This window comes from Fukomys damarensis, unplaced genomic scaffold (assembly GCF_012274545.1).
Source record: "Fukomys damarensis isolate Sample0158 unplaced genomic scaffold, DMR_v1.0_HiC HiC_scaffold_5, whole genome shotgun sequence".
Taxonomy (NCBI): domain Eukaryota; kingdom Metazoa; phylum Chordata; class Mammalia; order Rodentia; family Bathyergidae; genus Fukomys; species Fukomys damarensis.
In genome coordinates, this window is record NW_022900917.1 from 14,630,561 (window position 1) to 14,648,371 (window position 17,811).

Genomic DNA, 17,811 nt, shown 5'->3' on the forward strand with positions numbered 1-17,811 from the left:
CAGCAATGAAGAGAATAACACTGATCAAAGGCTTTCTGGCCTCTTACACGCATCGCTTTGTCTGACTTTCACACCAATGCTAGGAGGCAGGTACTATTGTTGAGCCCATTTTGCAGATGAGGAACAAATAAGATAGCAGCCCAAAGTCTCACAAGTACACAGAGGAAGAGCCAGGAGTTAACCCCAGGTCAGGGTGCCCCCCGACCTGACCACTCACTCACTCACCCAGTCACTCTACTGCCTCCCTCACCTCAACAACGGCAAGAAAGGCCTGACCTTCCCAAGGTGACACTCGTCATGTATTTCAGGGGTCCTCAGCCTGATGAGACAGCCTGATTTCCCTTTATGCCAAAGACATTTTGACTTCTTTCTCTGAGCTACAAATAGTTATTAGCGAACATTCTCTCCTGGGAAAATGTGTTTAAAGTTCTCCAAAGTACACTGCTTTTAACCTTTTGTAGCAACCTAATAAAATCAAGGTCGTGGGAAATATTGTCCCTAAGAACACGTGGCTAAAAGAGGAACAAGAGACATTAAGTTATCCTTGATTTGAAGGGTTTTGCCAAGAGACTACTGAAGTGATTTTATTTGAACCAATCACAAGGACTACAAGCATCCTGAGAGGCACTAGCCTTAGAGTTCGCACAAGTAAGTCAATCATTCACAAGTCCAAGCAGTGGGATTCATTTGTGCGTGGTATCTGCCTAAGGAAAATCATGATCCCTAACCTCACAGCTTCCTTCCAGAGAAAGGAGTGAGACAACAGGAATCATCAAAGCCAGAATTTTGTCCCCACCCTGGTCTAGCTCTTTCCCTTAGCTTCCCTGTCTTCTATTTTGACAAATCCAATCATTGTTGATTTCTGCCATGAAGAGTGGACAAGGGAAAGATGTGTTTGTCTACTAGACGTTGGTCTCTGATACAGTAGTCCCAAAATGCATAAGACTATTTCAATGAAAATTCATTAAAATTCAGGAAAATGGAAAACCCAACTTCTTGGTCATACCAACCACACTGCAAATGCCAGACAGCAACCTGTGCTGAATAGCTACTGACCTGACCAGGTAGACCTGGAATATTTCCATCATCTTGTGCAGGGCCCTGCCGGCCTAGAAGGTCCACCCTGAGGAAACTGAAACCCTTACAGCTCTCCTTTCATGGATGTTTGAGTTTGCATTTTCCAAAAGGCAAATTTTGGGGCAAGGATTTAAGTGTGAATAGTCTCTTCAAGAAGGGCAGGGCCAGAGATTTAGCTCAGTGGTTCTGCTGCCTGCCTTGCAAACAAAATGTCTCAAGTTCGATCCCCAATGCCAAAAAATAAATAAGGGCAGGGGGTGCAGGGAAGAGAGTCGCTATGAATGAGCAGAGGATAGACATAGAATATGCATATTAGAATTATCCCATCAAAGTAGTGAAGGGAGCAGAGTATCTATACACCACTCCTGAGGGCTGCTTCCCATTTGGGAACATTTTAGTCCTTCTGGTCTACCTACAGGTAGGTTGAGAGAGTGTAGAGAGGTCCTCAGGCTCAGAGGCAGAGCACTCCAAAGTTCTAAGAAATGTGGGTGCTGCACAATCCTGGCTGCCACAGAGACACTTACAGATCACCTTCCCCCCAGAATCTTACCTAAAACATTTCAACATTTGTGTTTGAGGCAACAGAAGCTTAGGAGATGTCAAAGGAGAGGAGAACAGAGCACTAAGAGGAAAAAACTCAAGGCTGCTTAGTGGAGCTGATTCCACATAGTATTAAAGTTTAATTGATGGGGGAAATAAAAGAATTTGTTCACTGTCCCTGGGGTGCTGCACTCTAGATGGTGTGAGATGTGCCACAGATGTTACCACTCTAATCAAGCAGTGAGATGCCCAGGTGTCCCATTCATGTGGCAGGTATCCTGGAATTCCAGTGTCCAAGCTTCCCATTCATCAGAAGGAAGGATCTGGGAGGCCAGAGCGCCCCCACCCTTGTTGTAGGTTGAATTGTAACCCCACCCCCAGGATGTTAAATTCTCAATACCCCATTACCCATGATTGTGACCTTGTTTGGAAATAGCTTTTGCAGATGATCAAGTTAAAGTGAAGTCACTGGGGAGGGCACTAATCTGATGTGACTGGTGCCCTAGCATCATCAGGGGGCTTGGGCACAGTCAACTTACAGATGCACAGAGGGACAATGACATGGAGACACGGGCCAGTGTCATCTGCAAGACAAGAACATCGATGGTACCAGAAGGTAAGATAAAGATGTAGAACAGACGTTCTCTCACAGCACTCAGAAGAGTCAGCTTTACTGATCTTGGACTTCTGGCTTCTAAAATGATGAGGAAAACAAGTTTCCATGGCTTACATCCTTGGACTACTTTATTAGGCAGCCCTAGTAAACTGTTATGTCTTTGGCTATCTCCTCCCCTTTCCGTGACATTTTTCAGGAGTCCTCACTTTCCTAACAGCAGAAAATGAAAGCAATGAGCTTGAATTCTGAGCTATCTGCCGGTGTTTGCAACCCAACTCTGCCACTGTCAGCTGTGTGACCTTGAACAAGTTACTAAATTTCTTCATATTTCAGTTTCGTCAGCGATAAAATGGAAGAGCTGAGTTACAGGATTTTTCTAAGAATCAAATGCAGTCATATATATAATTTATTTAAGACAAAATTCTAGCCCAGAAGCCTTGGACTGACACATGAGGGATGTGTAGCCACAGAGTAGAGGCCAGAACTCAGCTCTGCCCCAGCACGGAGGGGAGAAGTGCTATTTTAGAGGGAAGTCTTTCGGGCAGGAAGTGTGAGAGATCACAGGTCAGGGAGCTTAAAGATGAGTGACAGCAAGCTTGGATTCTCCCCAGGAGCCCTTCCAAACTGCAGAAGGCCATTGCAGGCACAGGAAATTCCTCTTGGTTTACCTCTGATTTCAGTCTGGGCTACAAATAGGCTCTGTCTGATTCAACAGTGCAGCATCCGCCCTCCAGCAGAACCTTCCCTTTCCAAGTCCCCCTATCCAAGCCCTACTGCAAGCCAGGCCTGCAAGTTGGGTGAGATGACATCCAGAGGTATGTATCAGTGACGGGGCAGGAGCTGGTAGATTTACCACCCTGGCTTCCCATCCTTAGCATGGGCCATGGAAGGAGGCATCACCATGCCTACTTCTGAGGTCTTGGTGGAATTGCATATTGCTGAACTCCAACAGTGGCTTTGAGCACCTGATCATTGACTATTCTCCCTCTTCTGTTTCATATCCTCACTTCCTCCTGCCTCTTATGATCACTTTTCAAATAAACTTCACATCCAAATTGTGTCTCAGGCTCTGCCTCTATGAGAGCCCAAATTAAAACACATATCAGGAGCAAAGAAATCAAAGGCAAGGGACTGTGAAGATTGGAATGAGGACAGAGAAAACCTGAGAGGCCAGCTTGTTTTCCTAGTGTGTGCAAATGCCAGCCAGGTTGCTGAGAGTTGAGAGTGGTTGCTAGGTGCCAGATCACAAAGGCCACTGTGTGCTGGGTAAAGTTCTTGACTCTGTCCAGGCAGTAGGAAACACTGAGAAGCCAAAAGGGTCAGAGGAGAGCCATAATGCAAAATGGCCTGCTCAGAGGTGCTTCTAAAAAGATGAATATCCTTTGGAAAGGCAAGGCTGGGGGCATTAAGATATATTAGGAGGCCAAAATACTAGTCCACATGAGCATCAAGAACCTGAACTAGCAAGAAAGGCATGAAGATGGCAGAAGGAATAGGCCCAGAAATATTTTAGAGGGAACGTTCATAGGGTGACTAATTCATTGCTGTGTTCCCAGGACCTTTTCAGTTTTTATATTGACATTTCTACAAATTGGGAAGCCCCTCAGTTTATCACTGTAATAGTTTATCAGTCTTTACTGACTGAAGGGTGGCAAGGGGTTAAGGGAGAGGGAGGAATCAAGAATGACTCACCTGTTTCAGGCTTAGGTAATAGTAGGATTTGTCATCACCTGTGAAAGTGAGACTAAGATAAACTGGTTTTGAAAATGAGGTGGTGCCGTGGGTTTAGAACAGATGGAGCAGGAGGTGTCTTAGGACTAATAGGGAGCTGTGCACAGAAACATTTGGGATTTAACAAGTGGTGGAAGGGACTGTGAACATAGCTGAGATCATCTCCCTGAGAAAGTGGTAGGATGAGCCAGGGCTACCAGGCATCCTTTTTTATTGATGGGCAAATCACATACTTCCCTAGAGTACCGATTGAAAAATTGTGATCATTCATTGAGATGGTTATAAAGGCTACACTGATACTAGGAAACCAATGTCTCCCATGAATGTTTAGAATTTGTTTACCAATGCAGCTGCCTGTCACCTAGCAGGGCACAGCCCCAGAGACAGGGAAGATTTCATGACAACTCCCAGGAAATTGCAAGTACAAGTCTCTCTGCCTAGGAAGCCAACTGTGAGATAGGGTGATTACCCCCAGCCAGGGAATGCAATGTGAGCAGACTGGCAGGTGGGAGGAAGAATCTGACAGCTGGGCTACTTGAAGAAAACGACTGAAAGTATCCAGCACTGAGTTTGGCAGGTGTGTTATGGACCACACCACTTGAATCCTTCATTGATTTTCCCAAGACAGGCTGTGAGAGCTCTAAAATAGGGGGCCCTGAGAGTGCAACTCAGTGGTAGAGCACTTGTCTGGCATTAACAAGTCCCTGAGTTTAATTCCCAATAACACACATGCGCGCACACACACACACACACACACACACACACACACACTCACACATTTAAAAATAAAAAGCAACCTCCAGTTTACCTTGTTGCATTTTCTCTACAATAACGGCTCATATGGTATACAGCCCTAGATTCTTTAGCTTAATGCAGTTGATGACTTTCTGCTTGATACTCTTCTAAACACTTTATACATATTAACTTATCTAGTCTTAGTAGTCTGTCAAGGAAATAATTTCTTTACCATCTTCATTTTTATGCATGAGAAAATTGAAGCATGAATAGATTAGTAGTCAGCTTGCCAAAGTCAGTTAGCTGGCAGGTGTCAGTCAGTGTGAAACCAATATGGCGGCACTGACTATATAGTGGGCTGTACAAGGTGGGCTCAGAAGCCAGAAAGCATTGGATCCAGGGTATTTCTGCCCTCCCAACACAGCACTGCTGAGCCTGCAGAGCAACATTTTCTCTCAGATGGACAAGGTTTTCTCCTGCCACCAAGCTACAGTCCCTCCTCTTCCATGCCCCCAACTGAGGCACTGGTGTCCCTGCCTTCGCTGATCTCTTCAGAAGATCTTCCTGGGCTTCTCCTTTCTGCCTGTTAAACTAATAAATGAATAGACCAATATCCTTTATTTTGCACCCTTCAAGGATATGTCAGACCTTTACAGAGAATTAGCTGTGTGCTTCATGCTAACTGGTATTGGGAGTTGGGGGACCTGGGTTCACAGATTGCACTGTCTTTTACTCTCTGATTCTGTTTGTTTCTCTTCTTTGGACTTCCCTGGCTTCTCACATCTAAAAAGGTGAAGTATTAACTCTCAGTGATTTCCAACTCAAGGAGAAGTTAGACAAAGGGTATCAGAACCCTACAGTACAGAAGGCTCCAGACACCTTCCAATCATGTGCTTCTAACCATCATTACCACCATGCACCTGTTCTCTGTCCCCTCCCTCAGGGCCCTGCCCTCTAAGTAGCAGATGGTTATTGACAGCTCCCACCCCCATCCTAAGAGCCCAGTGTGACCCTCCCCATCCACCCACAGTCTGAATCAGTGCTGAGCAGTCTCTACCTCCTGATGGAAATGTGGCTCATTTTTTAGGGTGTTGGGTGGAAACAAAGATCTTGAATCACTCCCTGTTCCAGATGATCATTAAGATCCATGACAATTCTTAACATGTAGGAGACTATGACTTATATAAAATGCTAGTGTGAAAAGCTAAATCACCTCCCTAAGATTTATGCTGCAGAACAAAGAAGATAATTGTCCTTACAAGAGTGGAAAGGGAGGCAGAACATCCACTGGGCCAAGTCATGAGCCCCAGGCTTAATTGAGTCATCTAGAACACAATGCCATAGGCTACTCAGGGTCATCTGGGTTGGAGAGGAGAGGTGTAGAGATGCCCAAGGCAGACTGGATGACCCCATCCTCTTCTCACTCAGGATGTACACCCGATAGCTCACTCCAGCAGAGGCTGTCCACACACCTCCCTTCTTCCAGCCGCTGAGATGGGTCTCTTCTGCTCTCCACCTCCATGTGGTTACCCACTAGAGCAGTCAAGTCTACATAAGGACATCCTGAGTGTCCAACCAGCCTGGAAGTTGGCCAGATGGAGGTCAGGGGAAGTGGGGGCAATAACAAGCAGGCCCTGTTCTCAGCCCAACCCCCAGTGCCAGCTCTTCAGGTAGAAAGGACGACTCTTGCCGAAGGAACAGAAAAGGAGCTGCAGAGGGAAAAGGCACACCTGGATTTCATCTCATCACCAGCCGGGGTGAGGCCAGGCAGCTCATTCTCTGCTTTACCTCAGGACATTTCTGACCTGCCTAGGCCTGCCAGCCCATCCCTGTCCAGGGGCCCAGGTGATGACCTGTGTCCTTGAGGAGTGGACACTGTGGGCAGAGCTGAAGTCCTCCATGGGGGGGGGAACTCAGAGCCAAGCTTTGCGCTCTGTAAAAAGTAAACACACAGTGTCACGCTGCTGCCTAAACGCTCTGCCTATGAAACCACTAAAACAACAAGGTTTTCCAATTACCATAGTAACCCCTGTGTGGGAACCGCAGACTAGAGAGAACAGAGGATGGGAACTAGAGAGAACCAGATTCAGAATGAAGCACTGGAGAGAGGAGCAGGCAGTTGGGCTGGGCGTGGGTCTGACCTGCAGCCCCTGCTGGGTTGGCTGTGGTTCAGTGCAGCTGTTTCCACTTCCAGAACTAGAGTATTGGAAGGTCCAAGAACAGGGACACTGCCTGGTTTTCATTTGGTTAACATGAGGGTGGGCTTGTTTTCTTCCTTTCTTTCTTTTCATCTATCTTTCTTTTTTTCAGATCTAGGGTAAGATACATTTGTTTTCAGATGGTGTCATTCCGAGGCAGAGCTTGAAAGAGATAGGTCGCCAACAAAACTGGATGTGACATGAGGATGAGACGAAGAACTGGAAAGGAATAGCTGCAGGGCCCGAGGCCATTGCCCTCAGTCCCTCCTGAGCAAAGTAAGTGCTCCTTGAGTCTCTGGCCCTTCCAGATTATAAGCCCAAGGATATACAAGAGCCTCCATTCATGCTTTAGAAATTACCCTGATAAACAGAACAAACAAGCAGAAACCCTAGGGGCCAGGTCAGATGGGGGAGCTGTTAGCAAAGCAGCCTTCCTGTCCAGCGATCTGTATCGCCATGAAATGAATCTGAGCACAGGCTGAACTAAGGGCCATGGCTAGAGACAAACACGGCTGACGTAATACACAGAACGTGCTTGCCATGCTCCCTGCTTCAGTGGGGTATGAGTCCCAGGGGAGCCTGCATCAGGGAAAGTGCAGGCTTCTGCTCCAGGCCAGAGTTGGTAGAATAGGTTCTGATTCCCAAGACAGGAAGTGCCAGTAACTTCTGGAGAGTATGGCCATAAAGAACTGTATGTTAACTCTGTGTCTGTCTGCCGGTCTCACAATCACACACACAAATCTTTCCAAACACGTCTCTAAGCAACGCCTGTACACATTCCTCTAGCAGCCAGGCCAGGTGTTTCACAAGGGACTGGGCTGCAGCAAACAGCAGAGTGTGGGAGCACACTGCTTCCTGTCTCTGAAGCTTTGTACTCGCCGCTCCCTCTCTCCCTCTCTCTCCTTTTGCTACTTCTGTACATCCGTAGGTGTCACTCTGCCATGTCCTCTTCTACTAGAATCTTCTCTGGTGCCCCAGCCTTGGCTAAGGGCATCTCCTGAAAGGAAGCTCCTTAGAAGACGTGATATTTCCTGCCTGCGGCTGGCTGGGGGAGTTGTGCCTGGCGGGGCAGGGCAGGAAGCACCAGCTGTGGAAGCAACACAGTGGCAGCTGTTCCTTAGATGCGTACCGTGGGTGGCTGGGGCTCAGCACTGTGCCAGGGCATTTAGTAAGCGCACTGCAGTCTCGCTACAGGTAGGTGTTCAGGTCCTTAGGGTGCAGAGAAGGAAACTGAGGCTCAGAGAGGGTGAAGATCTTCCCCAGTGAAACACCTGTCTGTCAGCAAAAGAGGTCTCAAACCCAGGCCGCAGGAAAGCCTGTCCTTTGTGGTGGTGTTAAGGGGCTCCCTGCCATGGTCCCCAACAATACAGCCCTGTCCTGGCCCTGGCTGCCCTCCTTTTTTTCAGTCTTGGTAAAAATCCTGGCAGCAACAAATCAAGGGCTTGATCCTGAAGAACCGATGGCAGCCTTCGCCGGCCTATGCAGGAGCCCAGGACTCGGCTGAGAGGGTGCGCCTACTTCTGGCACCCGGCTCCTATCCAGAATGCGTGCCACGGTTGACTGCTACAAGCTTCGCTTAGGTTTTTGCAATCTCTGCCTTAGGTTTAACCCCCTCCTTTCTGGGGTTTAACATTAGTCTTATGCTTTTCATAGTTGTGTTTCAAACAAAGGTGTAAGGGGCTGATTTTTAAACACGGGACATACTCAGGCTGGAAGAGAAAGCAGTTGGCCAATGTGCCTACCCTGGGCAGTGGGAGGCATGCAGTCACCCACTAATGGAGGAAAGCCAGTCAGAAAGCTTTGTACCTCTGCTGTTCCTCACCCCAAGCCCGCTCCTCCTATAGTGAGGGGAAAACCTCAGGCAGCTGGGCATGGAACCCAAGAGTACGGCCTTTGGGCAGATTTGCCACCTCAGGAAAACAGAAGCCCAGTCATGCCTTCCACCAACACGAGACCATGGCCCCAGGGACACCTAGGATTCAGCCTGGTGAGACCCAGCTCAGGAAAATCAGCTGGGCCACGCCCGAGCCTCCAGTTCCCCCCAGAATTCAGAGCTGGGGAGCACCTCCCTCAGAGGTAGTCAATAGAAATTACCAGGGGGGACATGGCAGTGACTAGATTTCCTTCTGGCCCCTTTTCCTGCCTCCCCTGAGGTAGAGGCAGTACTGAGAGAGGGCATGGAGGAAGCGCCTGAGACTCTGAGCGCAAGGGCCCCCAGCTCTGCACAGCTCTTCCCTTGCAGGCTGGATCTTCCACAGTCTCCCGAAACACACAGCCACCTCCCCTAACTGATGCCCTAGAGGACAGGTTTAGGGTTAGGGTTAGGGTTAGTTACTCATCCAAATTAGTTCGTGCATTTGTCTCTGCCACCCTTCCCCTGGACAACAAGATCACGGAGGCTGTCCTGTTCGCTGCTGTGTACACAACTCCTGTTACACCTAACAGTTGCTCAAAAATGTTTGATGTTGAGTGTGTGATCTTTGCATCCATAGTGCAGATCAACAACAGCACTGAACCGATGGATGCATGACTGAGTGCAGAAGAGCAGGCCTCAAAGAAGGAATGTGCCGGGCAACAGCAGCGTACCAAGAAGCTAAGGCTGCAGCAGCTTGCCAGGAAAGCAGGCTGTACACACACGAGGATATGCAGAGGGTGGCAGAAGAGAGAGACACAACCACGATGTTCATTCCATCCAGGATTGCTTTCAATTAATCCCCAAAAGGCAACTTAATTCTGTTTTCTTTTTAATATTTCAAGTTGGAGTTCTAGTAGCAAAAGCTTCTGCCCACAGAGTGCATCTTGATTAGAAAGTAAGAGGAGCCCTCTTTTGTGCAGATGGAAGAAAAACAGAAGAACAAGAAGCACTACTGAATTTGCTAGGTGGACAGCAGAACAAAGGCCCCAATGTGCTAGTGTCCTCTGACAAAAGCTGGAAGGGAAGAGGTGGACATCCATGGCAGCTGTAATGCAAGGTGTGTTTATGACTCATTTTCCTGCAGTTACTTGTCAGTGTGATAGAATCAAATCTGGACAACTCTGGTGGCTGTTTCTGGAACCCAGCTCAACGTGGTTACATTTTGTCCTGGGGTTCACTCCAGGATGTGATTTCCTCAGGAATCGGTTTAACCTCTGCAGATCTGTACTCCAGAAAAGACTCACCTGCTCACAGGCAGATTAGTAACACCAGCCAGGCACGGGAGATGGTGTGAAGGGCCTCGTAAAATGTGGTCGCGCGCTGTTTGTGAGTTGCTGAATGATTGTGGAAGTAACTGCGAGAAGAAACTTGAGCTCCTGGACACATAGTCGTGAATGATCCTAATTTTGGTGGCTGGTAATTTATAATGTTATAAGTTCTGAATAAAAACATATGTTCAAGTAGAGGACGCACTATGGAGCCTAAGACTCTATAACGATCCTTATGATTAAAGTTTTTTTTTAACAATCACCTGCAGAGAATGCAAATTCCATACTTAAAAAGCTACCGTGTGACTCTGTCTTGCAAATCTGTAATTTTATCAATTCTTTTGCAATATTCTATTGCAAAATACTCTAAACTTCAGTTTGCTGATGTAAAATAAGCAACTTAGAGGTGCTTTGTCTTATATTTGAAGATAGGTCCTTCTATCCAAAGGCAGGATAAAAAGAAAGAATTTGAAGAACAGAAAGGTATTCTTATATTTGCATATTTTAATTTTATAAGTAATATAAAAATGTAAAGTCTTAAAATGTATCAATAAAATTAATTCTTCAAATGTAGTAAAATGTTTCTACAATCAGGCTTTCATTAATTTAAAACACTAAGAAACAATATGGCTGGGGCATTGCCCAGCTTTCTGGAGCATAGCTTAATCAATTTAACACTAATATTTCATTATCTGATTCTCATAAAATAAAGTTAGTGACATATCAACATACCAACTTTCCTTCTTAAAATAGCTCTGTGGCAAAGAATTTACAATTCCATTCTTAGAAAATACAGACATTTGCCTGACCTGAATATTTACTAAATCCTTCTGAAACTTCCTTGAAAGAAAACCAGAAAAAAAATCCAAAAATCATAAAATTTCCTTAAACGTCTTTTGAAAATAGGTCATGATTTATAAACCAAAGAATAGACTTTCTCAAGTTGGACTTAGAGACTTTACTACTTTCCTAATCTGAATTTTTAAAGGGTAGAGTTAATGACTAGAACTGATCAGTTCTGCTTAAATATTAATTCTGCTAGTTTTCTTAGAAGGGTGGTCAAATAATCAATTTCTGTTGAATTTGATATCAATACTCCCAAAAAGATTAACAGAAATTCTTTAGAAATCTTCTGGGTTTTTTGTTTTTTTGTTTTTTTGGGTTTTTTTTGGTAGCGGGGTATAGAACTCAGGAACTTGTGCTTGCAAGGCAGGTGGTGGAACCACCGCGCTAAATCCCCGGCCCATTAGAAATCACTTTAATTGGGCCGGGGATTTAGCGCAGTGGTTCTGGCACCTGCTTTGCAAATGCAAGGACCCGTGTTCGATCCCCGGTACCAAAAAAAAAAAAGGAAATCACTTTAATCTTCTTGACAAAAAAGAGCCTGTAAACTAAAACATGATCCCACACCATACTGCATCACTAATGTCTGACTACTGAAATGACTGACTCAGATTTTTTGGTAGATCCTGATTCAAGTAATTTGATTTTTTCCACTGCTGCCATTTGGCTGAATGTGTAACTGAGGTTGGGCTCAGTGGTACTTTCCTATAATCCCAGCTCTCTTGGAAGACTGAGGCAGGAGAATTACAAGTTTGAGCCCAGCCTGGACAACGTAGGGACTTATTAAGACCTTGTCTCAAAAAGAAAGGGCCCAAGGATGTAGTTCAGTGAGAAGGCCCTGTGTTCAATCCCCAGTACCATACAAAACAGTTTAACACAATGACAAGTAATATTACAAGCTTTTTTTAAAATAAAATCCAATTCAGAAATCAGATTCCTCGTTCAGACCACGCTACTTGTTTTTTAGTTTGGAAAATACTGTCACTGTCATTGTGACCTCTTGATTGAAAACCATACCTCTGGAGCCAGTGAGATTGTTTTGGACTTTTCCTGACTTCTCAGAGAGAGCAAACACTAAGGAGAATGGATGCATGGGACTTCTGTGGAGGTGAGGGGCAGCCGGGCTTCAATACCACCACATTAGCAGGCCATTGGCTCCCAGAGCAAGGAGGGGGACCCAGGCTCCCAACACGGGCACCAGCCAGTGAGACTCAGGGGTCAGTCCGCTGCTCCTTCAGCACTGCAGGCCTGTGATCACTTCCCCCTGCACAGGGTCCTGCAGGAGCTGTGACCCTGCCCTGCGGAACTCAAAGGGCTGTCAGGGTGAATCCCAGTAGGAGCCAGGAGCCCTGGACTAGGCCCTCAGAATGTGTGTCACCAAGCTAGGCTGAGAGGTGACAGCAGCGCGAAGCTGGGACCATAAACCATAGCAGGGAGCCAGGTGAGGGACTGAGGGGCAGGCTGGATAGAGGGTCTGCTGGCCCCATGAGTCATGAGCATCTGAAGAGGGCTACATGGGCTCCTTGAACCACAAGCTTGACGCCTGGCTGTCGTGAAGGAGACCCCACACCCTCAGGGAAACGGTACCCAGGTCTGTGAACTGTAAAGTATTATTTATTGTAAATCGGTTTAACCAAAAAAAACATTCACCAGGCCTTCCTCCTCCCTTCCTTAATAGCCCAGTCCTGTTACTCCCAGGGAGAAAGGAGAGGAGCTGTTTTTGTGGATTTGGAGGCAGTCACATGAAGCGTTGAGAAGGGACCCGATCCTCCTAGCCATAACCCTGTGTTCTAGTTATACAAATGAAAGGGAATCTCATATTCAGACCCAGATTGGGCCCGCCACCTGAACTCACCTGTATATAATTAAAACCTGCCCTCATGGGACCAATTGTGGATCCGTATGTATGTGTAACGTGTAGCAGTTGTCTGAACAGTGTAACCTTGGATACCAGAAACCCAACTTCCTCAGTCTCGTTGCTAAGGCAACAGGACGGAGGTGGGTGTGGGGAGCGCAGCATAGTTATAGCTATGCTGCCAGCAGGAAGCGGTGGGGTGGAGGGGAGGGAGGGCCGTTGGCTGCCTCCCTTCCCAGGAGAGGTTGTAGGATGGTGCGATTTTCTCATGTCTCTGGTGGCCAGAGAACCTCTAGTGGGACCCCCTTACTCACAGAGGGGTGAGGACTGACAAGATAGGCTGGAAGTTGGGGTGCAATTGTGGGCAGAGGCAGAATAAAAAGAGGGGTACTAGTGAGTCCAAAGGTGTGGAATTAGAAGACACAGTTGGTACCTAGAGACATGAGGCTGGTGCAACCATGAGTGAATCCAGAACACAATCCTAGCCCTGAGATGCACTTCCGTGCTCTCTGCGTGTTAGCCTGGTTAATCCAGTAGGTTGAAAGGTTATCAAATAGGAAAGATCAAATAGGAAATAAAAATACTAAAACAAATGACCGCCTGCTTCTGCTCTGCCACCAGCCTGTGTTACTCTGTCCCCACCAGAGGGGACCAGTGCCCCTCACTGTGGTTTGGAAGGCAACAGCCTTGCTTGTTTCCAGGGTTGAGGAGGGAAGAGGTGCTTGCTCGCTCCCGGAGGACTGGACCCCTTTCATGTGCCCACCTTCTAGGCAGCACCCCTAGCCCTGAAACACCTGGTGTCACTCCCTTCATACAGGATTCAAAATGTATATTATTTGTTATTATGATTTATAACTTTATTACAGTAGGGTAAATTCACAGACACAGACACAATGGGCCACTAAAATAATCATGAAGTAAAAATCCCTGATATCTTAGGTGTAGGGGAAGGCCAGCCAAGGAGGAGACAAGAATGCCTGCACTGGAAAATGCTATGCTGAAGATGGTTGCTAAAATTTTAGCAGCACAAAATTTGTCTGAGCTTTATGCCAACCAAGGCTACACCAGCAACCAGGGAGGTTCTACTGGCCTCATAAGCACTGGAGGTATCGATTGCCCATACCTCACCTGTGTGCAGGGCTGCTTGCTCCCTCCTTGCCCCAACCTCACTGTGCCCACAGCAGTCTGGGTGAATGTGAGCCCTCTGTACACTGTCTGTCCATCCGGGCAGCGAATAGCTTCTGAGCAAAATGTTCAAGCTCACTGACAACCACTGGGGACACAACAGTGGACAAAACACAGTGGTCTGTTCCTTTGGAAGCTTACAGAGAAGCAACCCTAAGGCAAATACTCACCCCTGAGATGGTGACCCTGGGCGGGGAGAGTGGGACAGCTGCAGAGGGTGCTGGTCTATGTGGAAGGCATCCCATGGCAGGTTGGGTGTGGCCAGACAGGAAGAGGAAACTCTTGTTGCCTAGCGCTCTCTGGATCCCAGGAGACCATGCCCTTTCCCTGAGCTCACTTGAGTGGTTCCTGTCACTGGCAAGCAATCACAGTTTCCCCATTCAAACCTAAGAGATTCAATACGGCCACTGCAGGGAGTTCTAGGAAAGGGAACACTCTATCTGCTGGACTTGGGGCTGGAGAATTGTGAGGCGTGGCAGCAGCCACGTTGTCATGCAGCCAAGCTTGAGCATGAAGCCAAAACGTGGGACATGGAGTCGAGAGACGGTAAATAGAACCCTGGAATTGGTGGCCTTATCAGTGATTCTAGCGACCTCTGTCTATAGCCAGACCCCTCTTGAACTTTTCAGTTATGTGATCCACTAAATTCAATTTGGGCCTAAGGGAGTCCTCACCTTTACATTTGATTGTGTTTTTAATTACCACAGGCATATGAAATTGCACTATACAAAATGATATATCCTACCAAGGTTGGGGCAATGGGGTAGGAGAGTGATCATCAAGTCCATGGGCTGTACATGCAACTCACAGGACTAAAATGGGGAGGTGGCGGGCAAGAAGCACAAGGCAGTGACAAGGCTGAATGAGGCAAGAGCGAAGTGCTTACACACCCTCTTTGTTTTTGTTTTCCCTGTGGTTAATATGATGTGACTTTTGTACACTGCAGCTAAAATCCAAAATCGGGTCTTTTATTTCACAAGTTATGACACTGGTTTAATTTCTCATTGCAGTTCTATCATATTCTCCCAAAGCTAGAATCCCTCTGTCTCTGCAGGGTCCATATCTGCAGATTCAATCTAGTGACAGAGAAAACTTTTATAAATAGCAAAAACCTACAGAGTGTCACAACATGAAATGACTTCTGCTGTCCCTGACAGCAATTTGCTTTGTTTAGTTCAGAATAAACAGATACCAGAGGCATCTAGTCTCATCCTGAGATAACAGGGCACAGCAAGAATCCTAGCTCAAAAATTTTGTAAACCACCTGATTGTAAAGATGAAAAGAACCATCATTAACTTTGTTTTCCTGACCAGGAACACCCCTTCCCCTGGGCTAGAATAGGTAGCTAGATGAATTTTAAAGGTGAACTCCCCTAGCAACAAAGGAGTGCTACATCTGGGTTGAAATTCAACCATCTCGCAACCATGATTTGTATATCAACAATGTCGATTATGAGAATGAAATGTAACCACCTGAATGAGATCAAGGCTGTAAAAGCCTTTAAAAGTGGGAGTTGTAACCCAGTACTTGGTGGATCAAGGCACTGCTATTAGGTGTGATCAACATCCATTGACAGAATAAACTTTTGTTATTTTACTTCCATCCTGTTGCCTTTCTGTGTGTCACTTACCAGTTCCTTCCATAACACTAGAGGCAACTAATGTACACAGGAGGATGTGTGTAGGTTACATGGGAATACTTCACTATTTTACACAGGTGACTTAAGGATCTTAAGGCAATCCTGCATGGATACCAAGGGCCAGGTGTACTACCATTGTTTTCCCTCAACCACACACTATGACTACATGACACACTCTCTTCTGGAACATGCTTTATTGTCTCCTTCCATGACCAGTGGCCAGGGCAGAAGAGCTTTCTACACAAGTGGGGTTTGTCTCCAAAACTTGCTGTTCTCATTTGACTGGTTGGCCAACAACCACTGTCCTCTGTCCCTCTTACGTTCCTGTTGTCTGGCAACAGGGAAGATTCCCTGTTGTTCCCATGCAGGCTCAACTCCATGACTGACTTTATGGAACCATCCCTAAATGGGGCTTCATCTTCCTTTGAATTTATAGCTGTTTTTGAAAGTGTAGAAGCACACGAGTCCTGGGAGATATTTCTTGCAAAGAAAGCTTGAATGCCAATTTGGAAAACACTGTGCATCATAACCTCCTTTAGAGATTGGCAGCATGCCCTGCATTTTCAAGGTGCTGAGAGATCCTGTGATTGCAATGTTCACCTTTTCTCTTATTTTATGGGCTAAAGGTTATTTCTAAGGTTAACACCTGCTAATAGTCTTTCAGAAAGGTATCTTGTGTAGATTATGCTGTGAGAGATGCTGATCTAAAGTAGAACAGCTTGTAGTCACTGAGTTATAAACAAATCTTCTATTGCTTGTACATTGTTAGAAAAATGCAATAATTTGAAACAGATTAGGACCATTCTTTTATCTTTTTCTTTGAGGAAAGCAGATGCTTTTTATGTGCACATGAATGTGAATCCATCATTTTCACCCTTTTTCTTAAATCCTGCAGCTCAGTTTTATGCAGTAACCTGCAGGAAGCCAAGAGAGATGAAGACTGAGGCAGGACCCTGGGTCTGCTGTGAGGACAACAGCAGCAGAAAGAGAGAAATGGCCAAAAACCGGCACCTGAGCATAGATGCAACTAGGAGGCAGTGTCGACTCTCATCAATGCCAGTGTGTCTGCTAAGAGGGATGCTAGAGCTTCTCCATTGTTGTTCTCCTCTCCCCAGTGGGCTTAGGAGCACAGAGCCAAGGGAATGATGAGACAGAGTCTGCAAAGGTCCAGGACAGAGCTCATGATGGATGAGCTTCCCTGCTGGTTCCCCAATGCGAAGCCATGTACGATGGCCATGTTTTGAACATTACAGGTGTGGGAGCTAAGAGCTTGGCCTGAGAATCACACATATTGCCATTTTGCATAAGAGGAAACTGAGGTTTAGAGGCTAACCTAGGTCACAAATGTAGTAAACTGGTATGTTCCCATCTCCTGTCACCAAGAAGTGACAAGATCTGTGGTCACGTGGGAAGATCCTGCCAGCTCACCGCACCCTGTTCCCAGGGGTGACAAGGAGTGCAGCAGGTGCGCCCGGAGCCTCAGACCCACAGGCCAAGGAGGTTGAACTTGTGCCAAGTGACAGCCACAGCTTGGAACCTGGACACCTGAGCCACCTTGAGCAACTTGGTTGTCACTAAAGACTTAAGAGCAGTTTTCACAGTATCATTTAGATGTGAGGAGCGAAAAGTGCTTGGCTCTGAAGTTTGACTGACATTATGAATTTTTGGTAGCAATAAAAGAGTTACTTTTACAAGCAAAAAAGGCTATTTGAATTTGAATGAAAATACAAAAAGGAAAAAGAAAAAGTAGTTTTTACTGAGCAAGAAGCTATGTAGCAATTAACTTCTGATAAGAACAAAGCGGAGGTTTTAATGACTTAGGGGGTTTTCATGAGGATGAAATAAAAGGTGCCCCGAACCATCTCCAGCCCTGCCTTTAGTGAGGGGCATGCGGGTCAGGAGATGACCTGAAACTGGCCAAAAGCAGGTGTGGTAACAGGAAGTTAAATAGAAGGAAGACTTGGAAACAAAGGGCAAGTGGTTTGGAAAAGGCAAAACTTGTGGGAAGAGAGGATGAGAAGGGAAATGAAACCAAGATCTTTCCTCATTTCTGCTTCACTTCTTTTTAATAACTAAGGCAATGTGAAGCTGGATATTAGGGCAAATGTGCATGTTCTTTATCTTTCTGTTCTTTTAAATTTTAACATGCAGATTTTAAGTGTGAGATATGGCAGGAATCGCAAATGCGTTTTCTAACAAGCACTGCAG

At 46.2% G+C, this 17,811-nt stretch overlaps 1 long non-coding RNA gene across 2 annotated transcripts; it reads left to right on the forward strand.

The window, feature by feature from the left end:
• The first annotated feature begins 4,340 nt into the window (after positions 1-4,340).
• On the forward strand, positions 4,341-10,223 carry LOC104859063. 2 transcript variants are annotated; one of them, XR_779282.1, is made up of 5 exons: positions 4,341-4,541; positions 6,128-6,456; positions 7,010-7,173; positions 9,390-9,869; positions 10,033-10,223. It is a non-coding gene; the product is annotated as an uncharacterized LOC104859063 (long non-coding RNA). The 2 variants fall into 2 exon arrangements; XR_779281.1 differs by having other exon boundaries at positions 9,390-10,223.
• Positions 10,224-17,811: the final 7,588 nt, after the last annotated feature.